This window comes from Stegodyphus dumicola, chromosome 12 (assembly GCF_044657685.1).
Source record: "Stegodyphus dumicola isolate Sdum_Otavi_A_Nest chromosome 12, ASM4465768v1".
In the NCBI taxonomy this organism is placed as follows: domain Eukaryota; kingdom Metazoa; phylum Arthropoda; class Arachnida; order Araneae; family Eresidae; genus Stegodyphus; species Stegodyphus dumicola.
In genome coordinates this window covers 37,223,469-37,239,957 of record NC_140779.1, presented here as the reverse complement: position 1 = coordinate 37,239,957, position 16,489 = coordinate 37,223,469, and the positions used below count along the sequence as shown (strand labels likewise).

General features: G+C 31.1%; 1 long non-coding RNA gene and 1 other non-coding gene across 2 annotated transcripts in view; one reads left to right on the top strand and one right to left on the bottom strand.

The window, feature by feature from the left end:
- The window catches only part of LOC146993537 (uncharacterized), a 224,436-nt gene extending 208,188 nt beyond the window's left edge, over positions 1-16,248 (bottom strand). The window contains exon 1 of the long non-coding RNA XR_015044393.1: positions 15,881-16,248. This is a non-coding gene — a long non-coding RNA (uncharacterized LOC146993537). The remainder of the gene's footprint in view (positions 1-15,880) is intronic.
- TRNAL-AAG (transfer RNA leucine (anticodon AAG)) lies at positions 768-849 on the top strand. The gene has a single exon. It is a non-coding gene; the product is annotated as a tRNA-Leu (tRNA).
- Positions 16,249-16,489: the final 241 nt, after the last annotated feature.

The window sequence follows — 16,489 nt, the reverse complement described above, 5'->3', positions numbered from 1 at the left end:
CCCCACTTTCTTGGGGGCCCCCAAAAATCATATTTGGCACTGACATATAATATCAGATAATATCGGGTCCGTATCTCAAATAGCTTAGGGCCTTATTAAGTCTAAATCCGGCTCTGAAAGCAACCAAGAACTAAAGAACAGAGAGCGTTCTGAAAAGTATAAAGAATTCTAAAAAGACCTCTTGAATACAAAACATTAACTGACCAGTATATATTAATGATATAGAGAAAGGTGTAGGCAGTTTTATTAAAGCACCAATGCATCAGAGGAATTTAGAAAATTTCCTATCACATTCTGCACCTAATTGAAATTTTCAACAAGTAACTAAGTACGAAAAATTATTTGAATAATTCATTTGAGTTGGTTAACTGATTTAAATTTAACATCACTTTGTAATATCGAATCATCATCATCAATCAGGATGATCAGATACTTCGAATAATTTTGAGGTTTATTATGTTATGAGCATTGTATGTTAGAACATATGTAGTAAAATATTATTAATATGTAATACAGTGTAGTAATATTAATAGATATTTATAATAATAGTAATTTAAGTTGCAATGTAGTATAAAAATACTATCATATTTAAATTGGGTTGGATTACAAATGGCTTTTTATAAGCCGTGTCTGCATGGTATCCATGCCGAACATTTTCGCTTCAAGCTGTAATTAATCTCAGAGTAATCAAATATAATCAAGCATGTACAATATTTTTGTCTAACTGAATTTTAAACGACATTAAATTTATTAAACCTTTTAACAAGGGTAGCGTGGCCGAGCGGTCTAAGGCGCTGGTTTAAGGCACCAGTCTCTTCGGGGGCGTGGGTTCGAATCCCACCGCTGCCAGAGTTTATAATTTTGCGCATAATTTATCGCCATCTTCGCTGTCCTTATGAGTAAATAAAAAGCAGATCTTCCCTATCCCATAAATGAATAAAAAAAAAGGTAGCAATATCCATTCCTCGGATATTTAAATACTTTTTGTTTTCCTTTTTTTCAGCAGGAGGGCAGGTGGCGATAAAAATACTTTATACTATTAAACAATTAATTCTGTTATTTCAAATGTTAATTATAATACAGGGAAAGCTTTTGCTCTTGCTGAATTTTATTATGAAGGGAAAAAAAAGAATAGCTGATGTGGTATGAAACAGATGGCGCCACTGTAGCACAGCAGAGCCCTAGTTTGTTTAAGTTTGAGAAGAGTAATAATTTACTTTTTTTAATAAACTTTTCAATAAAGTAATTATTGTCCAATTTGTAAATTATTATTTCGATGGGTACTGTACTAGTCATTTGATGCAAAATAATTAACTTAAAGCCCTCTCAGCAGATATCTTCATCAGAGAAAAAGGGAGGAAAATTAATAAATACAATAAATAATAAATAAAAATTTTTAGCAAGAAATCGATGTATATTCGGAAAGTATATTTATATAAATCATAAAAATATTCAATAAAGCTAACCAATTATCTTCTTAATAATTTTTTGGTACATCAGTGTAATGTGGCCACGAGATTGTTAATAAAATATCTGCTGTTTGAACAGCGATTTAATTGCTATTACAAACATTGTTTGCTTAATTACTTTCCAATTTTTACCCAGTTTCGGCTTGACATAATCTAGAAAACGATCCAATATATTATTTTATATTCGACCTACTTTATTGTTTTTATTGGCACATTTTACTTTTATCTCATGTGCGATTTAAGCAGTAACTTTTTAAAAATCTCAAATTGAGGTTTGAGGTTTACCGAATTCGAGAAGATACTCGTAACCGTCTACCACCTATCGAATCTGTCAGCCGAAGTTTGAAAAAAATATTCTTAATAATAATAATTTAAACGACTATGCCATGTTAAAAATGCTATTCAAACATACCATAAATTTTTGAATAAGTTTGAAACTGCTTTGCATGATGTTTTCACTAATGTAATACACATTTTACACAGAGTTTTTTACTTCCTTCTACGAAGTAAAAAGGAAGTATTGTAATCGCGAAAAGTTTCAGGCAGCATATTTCAACGAAAATATCCATTTTGACCGCTATCGAATGCAATTTAACGATGTTTTTGCGTGACCTCTGTACGTAAGGACAGAATAAAAGACTCTTTAAAATGAATTCCGAAGAGAATTTTTCGTGGCGTCTGCACGAACGTATGTACGTACGTATCACGCATAACTCATAAACGACTAGCCTCAGAGCGTTGAAATTTTGTATATAAGGACTGCTATAACATGTAGATGTGCACCTCTTATTTTGATTGCAATCGGCGGCACCAAACGTATAACGTATATAAATATATTTACATAATATTATAAGCTGGGTTGTAAGTACAATACTAAAAAGATCAATTTTGGTCAAAAATTTTTGCGCAATATGCTGCAAAATTAAGGAAATGAGAAGAGAAATTGTATTTAGCTCGCCAAAAAGTAACCAGGAGCTGTGGCTCCAAGAAAAAGTTCAACACCTTTTTTTGAAAAAAGCAATGACATTGAAGGGTGAAATATCAGGCTACACGTGAAATAAAATGTAAATTATAAAACACAGGAAAATACTAATCGTTGGATACAAGTTAAAGGCAAAAAATACAGTAAAATACCAATCGATGTAACAAGTTAAAACATATAAAAAAACCAATCGATGGAACAAGTAAAAACAAATAAAAAGTAAAAACATATAAAAATTATAAAGCGGAAAATGGTAAATTAGCTCAATTCGAGGTCCAACCTGGCTTTTCAAGGGAAATTTCTGGTTAAACGTCGAACCAAGCTAACTCCATTACGCGTTTCGCCGAAACAGACAATTGAAACTTTTGCGTTACGAAATTTTTTAATTAATTACATAAATTGTCCTAAATTTTTTTTTTTAGTCTCAATTCTCTGTTCCAATTTCCCGAAGCGTCCGCATAAAATGACACATTAAGGTGTAAAAAATGTAAATGCAACTTCGATGTACAGCAATAATAAAAAAATAATAAAATAATAATAAATAGCGGTCTGCTATTAGTCAAAATATACAATAACGTACGGGCTGGACCTGCAAGCTTAAAGAATTAAACCTTTACAAATTTTAGAAATCTGAAATTAAATTGAAAAGAAATCTAACAGTGAGGGTCTTGCTAAGACCAAGCAAAAAATTTTTGTAGAAGAAACATAAAAAACAGACCTGTGGCTATGCAGTCTTCTCAATCGTGGAGCATAAACTGAAAGGGGTTGTAATTACCCTCTGTGCTTTTCAACTCTCTCGTACTCGTCGTGCGACGTAAGAAGGGGAAAACAAAGTCACTGGGCAAACAGCCAATGTCAAAAGACCGTCCGTTGGCGGAAACCCACCCAAATAATAAAGGGGGTCGAAAGACCTGGAAAGACGTGGAAAAAGTTCAAAATGGCGTCAGTCAAGTTGTTTTAAGAATAAGAACTGCTTCAAAAAGTGAAAATGGCTAAATTCAGCTAAAATTACTTAACATGGCCACAAAAATAAGAGTAAAATGGAAAAAACAGTCATTTGTTAATAAAAGTCGTAATTCTTCAAGCTAGAGGGCGGATCAAGCTTCATTGAAAAACGAAAAGGCCCGTTTGTTAATAACAGGAGTAAAAATTGGCCATCAAAGTAATTTAAAACTATTTAAACAATAGTATTAAAAGTATTGTGGCAAAATTTTTTGGAGGAAAGAAAACGTAGTGACAAGAATTATCTGTACATTTTTACATTAGATTCTCAGAATCAGCCATCCACTTTATACGGTCCCGTTGGGCTTTAAGTATAAAATATCATTATCTAACTCAAAAAATCTAAAAATTGGTAAGGCTAATGCCAGCTTTTTTTAAGGTATTTTTAATTATTTGAAGAATTAGGTTATTTTTCAAAATTGTCACGAAGTATAGTATTTCTTCTTGAAGGTGTTTTGTTGTATTGCAGATTCTTTTTATTCTAAGTAGCTGTGAATAGATTGTGTTTAGGATGACTCTTTTGGAAATATTTGAATTCCAGTAGGTTAATTTTAGTGTGGAAAAATTGAATTCTCCTCTTTTGTCGTAAACTTTTATTAAATTGTAATCAATTATATGTAAATCAAGGTAGACTACATTATGTTGCACAGTATTTGTATTATTTAGTTTTAAGCATGTAGAGTAGATATTAGCAACTTCTATTTTGTTGTAGTTGTTAAAGGCAATGACATCATCAATATAACTATAGATGTGTTGGTAAAATTTATGTTCTTCTTTACTGAGTGAACGGATAAAGGTCAATTCTTTTGTAAAAAGGAATAATTCACAGACAGATGGTCTATTTTAAGTGTATTTACAGTTTTTAGAACTAGTTCGTTACTTAAAATCATCCAGTTGCAATGCAGATCTTTAAAATCATAGTTATTAATTAGGTCCCGTATTAGGCAAAGTTTTTGTGCAAAAAGATAATCTATTTCTTTAAGATAACTTTTGGTACTATTGGCAATAAACCTGAATTTGATCGGAGACTTATGAAATTTTTTTAGTGCATAGAGATTGGCAAACCTGTTATTATATTTCCGGGGATGTATTTTAAGTCTTTTATGCAGTGCATTAAATTTATTGAGAAGAATCTTAGTGCTGGTGGTAATTTTTTGGTAGGTGCAAGTGTTATTCAATTCATTATGCAGAAGGTTGAAGTAAAACTTTTTTCAAATAACATTAAAATTGTTGCTGGCTTTGTCAATCTTCGTGATGATAAAGTTATCTTGCAATTTTTGAATAAGATTTTCTAGTTGCTTTTTACTGTGCAAAGAATTGAAATAAGGTGACTTGAAAAGTAAAAGTTGAAATTCTTTAATTAGTGCAGCTTTCCATTCAAGAAGTAGTAGTAGGTAGATTGGATCTATTACTAGCTAAAATGATAAATTTATCAAGATCCACTCTGTTACCCGGCTCAGTGATCTCAGTTTCTTTACTCTTATATGTTTGTAAATTGTACATTTTTTGCTTTAAAAATGATTGAATTATGTTTTTCTTATTTTCCGTTTAAGGTTTTTATGCCTTTAGTAAATCTGTATGCAATATTTTTAGAATTATCAACAATTTTAAAGTTGTTTAAGTGCCGCTAAGCCTAATAATTTTTTCATGGCTGCCATTGCTTATTTACATTTGAAACAGCAGAATAGTGGATTTATTGCCAATCTAAAGAAACTTTTTGAATTATAACCGATGCTATTTATACAATCACCTTAAAAGTAAAAGTATTTCTAGGCGTACCTGTCAAGAATTAGAGTTTTTATTCGAAATTTACGTGAGTTTTTAATGCTTGAATACGTGAATTGACAAGATATACGTGATACTGGCGCGTTTTGAAATTTGACATATATTTCATAAGCGATAATAACACCAAATGTGATTCACGCACTTTGTCAAGAATGAATGAACGAAATACGTTTTCTCCGCTCGTACACAATGAAAGGGAGATAGGTTACCATAAATTAAGAATTTCGCCAAATGAATTATTCTCGGCGCAAACTGTAAAAAAGTGCGCCAATATAAATTTTAAATTTCAGAGGAAATTTTACAAAATTTAATATTTAGACACAATGTGAGACGTATAATCAAAATATGGAAAAAAATATTGGTTTGTCATTTTAGAAAAAATACGATTTTATTTCACAATAGCTATGTCAGTACAATGCTACATATAAATCTAACACATATTCTAAATCGCGCATTCCAGACATGAAAAACGCAGATCAAATTTCGTCTTTCGGTCGAGTAGAATGGGAGATATTGAACTGTAACGGTTTCCTCCCTTCTTTTTTGGGGGGGGGCAGAGTGTACCTAATACATTAATACTAAAAATTTAGAATAAATAATTTAGCAAATGAAATCTATCAAATTAAGCAGTAAAAAAGCTGTTTTAAGACAGGTGGTAAGTGTGTTTCATTACAGATAACGTCTACGTCAATGAACGCGATTTCAACGCTCTTTCTTGTTTAAATACATTTTTTTAATTCTCAAAATTCGTGTTTTATTTCTCTTTTTTTTTTATCAAAGATACATCTTTACTTCCTTGTACGAAGTAAAAAGGAAGTATTGTAACCGTGAAAAGTTTCAAGTAGCATATTTCAATGAAAATATTTTTTTTGACCTCTATCGAATGCAATTTAACGATTTTTTTGCGTAACATGTGTACGTAAGGAATTTAACGATGTTTTTGCGTGATATCTGTACGTAAGGACAGAATAAAAAATTCTTTTCCTCCAAAAAAACTAAAAAACTGCTTTAAAATGAATTCTGAAGAGAATTTTTCGTGACGTCTGTACGAACGTACGCACGTACGTATCTCGCATAACTCAAAAACGAGTAGCCTCAGAACGTTGAAATTTTGTATATAAGACTACTATAACATGTAGATGTGCACCTCGTATTTTGGTTTCAATCAGCCGCGCCAAACGTATATAAATATATCCACTCTGTTACCCGGCTCAGTGATCTCAGTTTCTTTTACTCTTATATGTTTGTAAATTGTACATTTTTTGCTTTAAAAATGATTGAATTATGTTGTTTTTATCTTCCGGTTAAGGTTTTTATGCCTTTAGTAAATCTGTATGGAATATTTTTAGAATTATCAACAATTTTAAAATTGTTTTAGTGCCCGCTAAGCCTAATAATGTTTTTGATGGCGGCCATTGCTCTTGTTTACATTTGAAACAGCAGGATAGCGGATTTGTTGCCAATCTAGAGAAACTTAGCTTCGCAACAACAATGATAACGCCTTCATTTATTATTTAAATCATGCTTAACCCTTTCTGGAATTTTTTCGAGGAAATAAGCGTTTAAGATTTACTTCGTAATTTTTAAAACAGATATTTTGAGTTTTTATGTATTTTTGCCTTGTCGCGAAGTGAAAACTGAATTAATTGAATGAGAAATACTCAATCGTCTGTGAAAAACCGGTTCTTTTTTGTTTTGTTTGCTTAATTTCTTTAATGCATAGTTGTAGCTTTATTATAGTATTTGAATAGAACATGTGGCAACGATTAGATAATTCTTTAAATGATATACATTTTGTGCATTCTGAGTTATAATATGAATGAAATATAATATTGTTAAGTAAACCTAGCGCCAGAGTGTCGCTATGGTAAACAAAGTGAATTTTAAAGAATGCATTTATTCTATTGTGGTTTATGCGCTGTCGGCAAAGTAGGTTTAATTCAATCTAATAAGTTTAAATAAAATTCAAGAAAAAATGCGTATAATTTAATATTCCGTACAAGGAAGTCATGTGGTGTACACATCAGATTTTTTATCTATAGGTTTTAATTTGTTTTTCTGTTAACTTTTTTTTGGGGGGGGAGAGGGGGTGGAGTTATGTGATATTATTTTACGTATTGTAGATTTTTGTATTAGCAAGCCTAACTTTATTCTCAGTACAGTTATGTGGTTGGGGGAAGAGGGGGAAAAAGATAGTTCATCAGAGCTTTTTTTATTGTAATTGAATCCAAATTTTTATAAACCTTTTCATAAAATTCGCTGGAAAATATCTCCATCGAAATTACCCTATGCTATTGTAACTGTATTTTTATTTATGGTTAAAAATTTAATTGTTAGGGTTTTGTTTATAACATACTGATGATCCTGTTAGTGAGGTTTTATAATAATTTGAAACTTTCACCTTCTAATTCGCCCTTATAACCTTTGAATAACATACTGTTATTAATAACAATTTAGACAGCTAAATCTTGCCTTAAAAATTCGCATTAGATTTTCCTCTGGTGAATAGAACCACGCTCACAGATTACTGAACCCTCGTAATTTTTTTTGCATAGTTCTATTTCTTCAAACGCTGCAGTCTAGAAGTAAAACTACTTTGCAAATAACTGCGAGTCAAACAAGTCTTCTGTTTCATGATGAAAAATACATTTGGTGACGGGTACTTAATTGTGCATTTTAAGGATCGGTCTAGAAAATTTGCAAATAAATATAATATATGCATTAAAAGAGAAAACAGAGAAATGAGTGAAGAACCTTTAAAATCCACCCATCGTTATTCTAATTAAATGTAGGTAAGAGAAAACCAACCGCTAATAGAAAGTAATAAAAACCTGTCCTTCCAAGATGGAAAACCGCCGTAAAAGGTGCTTTTTCTGATGAGCTTTATCTTATCTTTCATCTGATCTGTTATGATATACGATACAAGCCTGATGTCATATGAGTGATTAACACTCTGGAACACTTAGAGATAATTCCTATTTAATAGTTTCAAAATTACTGCAATGGAATTTAAAAACACATTTATTTCTTCCCCAAAAGCAAATTAGCGACCGCCATTTTCATGCGTATCTTTAACGGTCATCTCCGCTCGCAACCACATATATATGCATCGTTTCGTTAATTATATACTGTTACGAAATATAATTTTAACTCATATTTTCTTCTATCGATTTTCATATTAGAGCTAAATGTCTAGTGGAATTTTTATTGATTGTTATGATGAAGAGCTTAATTATTTTAGCCGGGAATTAGAATGATATTATGGTCGAAGCCATTAAAAGTTAGAGCTATGTTATAATTCACTTTTCCAGCAAGTATAATTTTGGCGAATAATGACACACAAACTCTTCCATTAGCTGTCCATTAATTTTATAGCCTTCCAGATGCGTCTCCAATTATGCTCAAAGTGAAGCATAAAATTTGAAAAGATAAAACGCTTTGATTTAGCGTACAGACATTCTTATTTTCTAATTTTTATTTCTGATTATTCAGTCGCCTTTAATAAGTGAGCATAATTTTTAAAAATTTGGGACATAAAAAAAGCAGATTGTCATTTAATTCGAAGTTTCTCAAAGTAGATCGTAACTCACTAGAAAATTCGCTCGCATTTTATTGAGAATCGCAGACGATTTTAGAATTGTGTTTTTATGAATAATTATCTGATTAAAAATTTTACAAGTATTTATGCGGGTAATATTAAGTGCTCCTTTGAATACTTATTTTGAGTCAAATGCTTTATGGATATTTTCCAATCTAAAATTGCTTTCGTTTTTTTTACATGTTAATGATGTTTAAAAAAATTTTTTTTATTAAAATTCTTACTATTAGATCATACTCTCCCTATATCTTGTTCAAATTTTCAGTCGTTAGTAAAATATTTTTTATTCATTCACTCAAGTTCAAATATATTTTTGTAAACTTGTAGTGGATGACACTTTTTGGGGGGGTTAATACAGATTAAATACAGATTTTTCACATATTAAAAATAATTAAAATTCAAAATTTAACATATTAAGACTTACAAATAATAACTGTTAATTATTAAAAATAATTAAAATTTAAAATTTCACATATTAAGACTTACAAATAATAACTGTTTATTAGGAATTCTCACGAGCTGTAAAAATTAATTTTATAACAACTTATAAATAATAGTACATGACTGGGATAAATAGGATTGTAATATTTAGCAAAAATAAGTGGCAACAGTAAGACAGAGTTCTAAAGATTTTTAAAGTGCATGGAATTAAAAGAATTGTAGTTTTATAGAGTTAGATGAAGCGGATATAATGTCTCATTATGTAACGAAAATTCTCATAAGTAGGGATTTTGTTTTTAAAAAATATTTTTTTTCTTAATTTTTTTTATATTACGTGTTTCCATTAATAAACTCTGTCAATACTACTAAAAATGATTCAGAATTTTCGTCTGCTTCAGAAACAATGGGCTCAAATGATGGGAATCACTGAAACTTTCATTTACTCCGAAGTAAAAATATTTGAGAAGACTTGGCTTAAGTGAGGTAATTTAAAGCAGACACAATCACAATACATAAGCTGCACTGGCTTATTTATGTAATTAGACGTTTCTAAATGTTGCTGAATTTTTTGAATGGGTGTTTTAAATTTTTTTACGTCAAATTTATCTTTCTTTACATTTATTTTTACTGTTCTGAACAATAACCAAAATTCTACGTAAATTTCTAAATAAAATATTTAATTTATGAAACGTTTGAACTTGAGTTCTTAGTTAAATATTAATGTTTAAAACATCCTTTGACTTTGTTTGCTTATTTTTATAGTGATATGCAGTTCCAGAGATTTCTTACATTGGTATTAATATGTAAATGTAGGCGTGGATGCTTATTTTTCAGATATGAATTGAGTGCATTAATTTAAATCCCTCTTCCTGTTTTTTTTGTAATACATAATACTCAGTTGTGAATACATAATAATGTTCATTGTTAATTTTAATAGCATACATAATAAAATAGATGGTACATATTTTTCACGCAATAAGTGAAACTACTGGAATATTTTGGAAAGTCAATTTGCTGTTTTGCACAGGTAAAAATAAAACATTTTCTGTGCCTGAAAGCGCAATAAATTTATCTTCTTGGTTTCAACATAGATAAATATTTTAATCTTGAAAGTTACTTCTAAAATAATCAAACCCGTCTCATATCAATAGCCGAATATTTAAGAAACATTTTATATTTCAAATATGTTCCACGACTAAGTAACTCTTTCAACTATTGGCCATATACAGTGTCTCACCAAAGTGATGGGACACTTGTGCTTTACAAAAGGAAACTGTAATAAAGTAAATTTAAAAAACATGTAAAAATTTTTTGTGGGTGTGTTTCATACTTAAATTTAGTAACAATTATAAAATAGCATACATTTTCTCAAAATATTAAAATAATAATTTAATAAAAATACAATTGTTTAGAACGGAGCAAAAAATGGCTCACATAAGTGATGGAACACCATTAGATACTACTGCGTACTACAATAAAAATATTTTTTGGGTTTTTTATTTTTACTCAAAAGCAATTAGCAATAATTTATAAAATCGTCTGCAGTCTTTTTCTCCAGTTTGTTTTGGAATTTTTGAGTTTTTTAGCTCTGTGCATCCATGAATGCTAAACGAAAAGAAACTTTGCCTGAAATTCGAAAATTAGTTATTAATTTGCATATTGAACGTGAGAAATCTATTAGAGAAACTGCTGAAACAGTTAACATGAGTCATTCAACAGTTTTCAATATCATTAAACGATATAAAAAGAATCATATGATTCAGGATAAAAGAAGACCTGGCCGACCATCAAAGCTCTCCAATGGAATAAAGTGAATTATTGTTCAAAATATTAAAAAAAAATCGAAGAATGAGTGCTCTTAAAGTTTCTGCTGATTTACAAGCATTATATGGAATAATTGTTAATCCTGAGACTATTAGAAGAGTAATTCGATCTGCTGGATATCACGGTAGAGTAGCCAGGAAAAAATTCTTCGTAAATGAAAAGAATAGAAAACTCAGGCTGGCTTTCGCAAAATCCAACATAAATAAGAACTCTGATTACTGGAATGAAGTTATATTTGCTGATGAGAGTAAATTTAATATATTTGGTTCTGACGGTAGAATCTTAGAACTTGGTGCCAACAGTAAAACAGGAGGAGTTATGGTATGGGGGTGTATGTCGTCCGCTGGAGTTGGTAATTTTGTTTTTATTGACAGTATAATGGATCAGTACAAGTATATTGACATTTTAAATCAAAATTTGAAATCTTCAGCACGAAAACTGACCCTTCATAACGATTTTAAATTCTACCAGGACAATGACCCCAAGCACACTGCTTTGAACGTTAGACTCTGGCTGCTGTATAACTGTCCTGAAATAATAAAAACACCACCACAATCTCCAGACTTAAATCCCATAGAGAATATTTGGCAAGAATTGGAATCAAGAATTCGCAAACACGCCATTTCTTCAAAACAACAATTAAAATCATTGCTTCAAGAAGAATGGGGTAAAATCACTCCAGAAATCACAAAAGAATTAGTCGAATCCATTCCAAGAAGATTAAATCACGTTTTAAAAGTAAAAGGAAATCCAACAAAATATTAAAACATTTTAAGAAGTAAAATTTTTGGATAAATATTTGACACAAGTGTCCCATTACTTTTGTGAGACACTGAGGTTTGTGGTTCCAATAAATAAAGAAATGAATTAAATTACGCAGGCTTTCTGATTGATAACGAGAATGTTGATTATGTAATTTTTTTAGTGAAATATTATAGTCACAGTAAAAAAAAAAAAAAAAAAAAAAAAAAAAAGACAGACAAACTCATATTTTTATACATCATAGACGATTGTATAAAAATTGTGCTAAAGGCAGCTGGTGCGAAATGCTAAAATTTATATTTTCTAAAAGATATATATTACGTCAAAGGAGGATGAAAACATATGCAGAGTATCAAATCCTATTTGTGAGAGAAAAAAAAAATTACACTTTTTTATCTAACAAATTTAAACTTTCATACAATGTGATATATCCGAAATGGATATTTACATCGGGTGGAAAACAAAAAAGTTATACTTTTGGCAAACTTTTTTCTTAGGGCCCAATTTTGCTTGTTAGAGAACTTTAGCGGTATAAAAAAGTATAAATAAATAGATCAATCAAATTTTAGGATCAAATCAAATAATAGGAATTTCCTAATTTGGAACTGGTCTGCAGTCAGTCCTTCAATCCATATTTTATTTAGTCTTGCAAGCTTTTTGAAATACCTTATGTATTAACATAATTTCTTTTCTTTCTTTCCTATTTGTCATTTACATTAAGTCCAAAATATATTACAACATAATCATTACATACGGGATTTCCTTCTTACATGCAAAATACTTTTTCGCCTCACCTTCGTAATTGCGGGATAACATTACAAGAAACATTATTCGGGCCAATACGGTAAATAAAAAATTCTTATTTACGTAGCTTTGGAGATTAGCATAGCTTCAGATACATAAAAATTCTTAGAACAAATAATTGCTTTCAGAATCTGTGCATTTTTCCGCTTTAAATTAAAGAAAAGCTTTAGTTATTGGAAGATTTAGCAAGTCACTGGAAATCAGGCGCATGGCATGAGCACCATTCTGGGTAGAACGTTGTTGGCGAATTACCCATAATTTTCTTTTGGCTTATATAGGACGTGCGCGACCATATAGAAGTCTAGGCTTAATCTCATGGCGAGTGCTTCAAGGAAGTCTCCGATGCAAATTTATATCCGTGCAAAATCCTGATGATGTAGCAGAACGAAGAACAACTCAGTCGAAGGTGTAGACGCGATAAGCAATTAAAGGTTGTTGAGGCATTTTGAAGTCGTGGCGTTACATCAGAGCAAGCGAGTCGTGTGATGTCTATCATAGCAAGCGTCGTACAACGTCGACAAACAGGCGATTCAAATATGTCGGAGGCTAGGTTAAACGGTAGAGTTGGCGATCAGAATCAGCTCGGAGCCAATGGGAATGCTGGAAATAAAGAGCAACTCTTGCAGATCAGGCAAGGTCGGGGGCGGGAACCATACAAAATTTAGAAATAAGATGGCCGAAACATAATATGGGGTTGGGGACTATTGTAAAAATAAATAATTAACTTTAGCGACTAAGCAAAGTAAATCAAGTAAAGAAAAAATTATAAACTAACTTAAATAGAATAAAACCGCTCTTAGTCTTTTTCTGTTGATACGTTCTGTAAAGTCATAATTCATTAGTGGTATAGAATTAATACTGAGCTAGTGAAATTTACGAAACAATTTTTTTTGACAGTCTTTGCAATACATTCACTGATTTTGTCAACATCTAGTTCGTCATGAATTCTTCGTGGCGAATGAACCAACGACTTTTAGTTATGTGACGTACAGTAACAGTCTAAATAGTTTGAAGTTTCTTAAGTGTTGAATTACGGAGATAACCCCAGACGGGACAGGCATATGTAGTAATGGGACGCAACATAGTTTTATACACGAGTAACTTGTTTTCCAGAGATAGAAAAGTGTTTCGGGCAGTTAAGGGATTGAATAAAACTTTAATATCCTTTTTTTTTTTTTTTTTTTTTTCATATGGTCATCCAGCGCATTAATGCGTTCCTGTAATGTTTGAACAACTGAACCCAGAGGTGCATTTTTCAGATAAGATGGCTCTGTCATCTGCGTCAACTATAGTGTTAGGGTTATGTGAGATCTCGTTCGCAAAAAGTGAAAATAATGTAGAAGTGAGCAAAGATCTTTGTGGGCCGTTTAGTTATTGGAACTGTCTTATTTGCAAAGGATGTTTGTATGCGACAAAGATTAAATAATGCCTCATAATACAAAGATGAAATTATATATAAATTTTTTATATTCAAAAACAGTTTAAAACATCATAGGAGAAATCAGTATATTTGTTAAGGTAAGATGGGAAAGAGAATCGATTATGTGGCCTATAATATCTTGAAGAATGTGCAGCCATGCTTCACAGAACTCTGTCTGTTAACTGTTTCATTAATTGTTGCTTGCAGAATATCAGCAGACGTAACAACATATCGCCGGCTGGTACATCATAGATGTCAGATATGAGAAATTAATTTAAATGAAGATAAAATATTAATTGATTCAATTAAATTTTAGTGCAAATTAAAACCATTTCTGAATATGGCCTTGCATTATAAATAAAATTGCTTAGTAAAAAATGCACAGTGAAAATGCATAGCCATTCAAGAAGATTAACCTAATTCAAATTCTCTGAAATGTGTCATATCTAATAAAATTGCGCCATTCAAGAAGTCTTAACTCGAATAAAATTCTGTAAATTGGCAGGAATAGTATAAAATTGCACATTCTCTAGTTAAAAAATAAGAATTTTGGAATGTTCATAATAAGTAAGCACGCAAAATATACCCGCATGAATTTATTACGCAATACGTAATTACCATTTATCGGAATAAATAGTCAGCAATAATAACTAAAAAGAACAATTTTCGCGTACCTAAAAGTTATTGGAAATTGAAGACAAGACAAAGTTCTACTTTTCAGGTGATGTTTTCCTGTCTTAACCGCATATGTTCTTATTAGCGCCGTGGCGTTAATAGAAGACCAGTCTGGAGATGGCAAGAATTAAATCTATTTCTTACCGTTTACATCAAATGGCGATGGCGATCATAGACATAGACTAAGTTTATGTAGCAGTATTTGATATCCGCCGAGCTGTTAGAGTCTTTTTAATAGGTCTAACCTTCGGGTTTGCCAAGCTATTCTTCAAAATGTTTTTCTATATGTTACTGTATTTACAGAGACGTTGCAGAATTATATTTGCTTTTGCCACCAGCATTATAAAGAGTAGTATCAGTTGCGACCTGAACATGCCATAATTAATAGCATTTCCCTTCTTGCCTCTGCTAATCAAAAAATCTGATGTGGACAACACATGACAGCCTATTAAATTATACACATTTCCGCTGCATTTCATTTCAGCTTATTTCCTCAAATTTCATTACAGATATATTCCTCATTTAATTAATTCAGCTGTCAATTCGTGGCAAGGCAAAAATACGCACAAAATATCTTCATAAAAAATTGTAAAATACAGAAAAACATAAAACACCAAATATACAACTTACTTAAGAAAAAACAGTTAACAAATATTTTTTACAAGTAAAATTATGCGTTTTTACGCAAAAATAAGTAATTTGGTCAGCGGACAGAATTTTCGGTGCACAAAACCGAAAGTTTATTTTTGGTCCCACTCGACAAAAAGACACTTAAAGTGCAGAAACTGACTTAATTCACTATTCTACTATAAGTTTTCAAATTTAAACAAATGGCGGCCTCGTTAGGCTTAGTGGTAGTTAAAAAACTTTTAAACTGTTGATAATTCTACAATTACTGCATGCAGATTAACTAAAGGCATAAAACATTAACCGGAAGACAAGAACCGCAATTCAATCACTTTTAAAGCAAAAAAGCAAAGAAAAATTAAAATTTTAAAGCAAAGAAAAATTAAAATTTTAAAGCAAAGAAAAATTAAAATTTTAAAGCAAAGAAAAATTCAGTCACTTTTAAAACAAAAGATGCACAATTTACGAACATGTGAGAATAAAAAACTGACCTCGCAGAGGCGGATAACAGAAGGGTATATGCATATGTCATGATTTTAAAATGCGTAGATGAAAGCACTGGAACTTTTAGCAGCTTTCGATGCTGCGTAGATGGCTGATAAGACCGTAGTGGCTGACGGTAGTGCTGAGTCAGAGCTTCTTTCTTTAGCCCTGGGGCTGAGTGGAAAAGCATGATGACGCATTTAGCACAACTGAGCTTGAAGAGTCACAATTTTTATTTTTTATGCATATCAAATCATTCTTTTGCAGACAAGATATTTCTTAATTATAATTGAATACAATAAGTTCCATTTAAAGTACGACGTCATTTTAGGCAAATAAGTAGCAGCGGGAAAATGTAGCGTCTTGCCAGCAGAAAGCGTAAGCGAAAGAGAACGCAGCAGTTCGAAAGAAGAAATGAGGAAGTTGCGATAGTTTTAGTTGAGTTAGAGAAAGTTTTGGTTTACAATTATTTGATTGGGCAGGAGGTATCTCCATGAAAACGTTACGTAACATGGAAAGATCTCAAATTTGGGAGAATAGATGAATTTAGGGGGAGAGCACCAAATTTAGAATGTTAATTTTGAGATCGCCAATTATTTTTTCAAAGCAGCTATCAT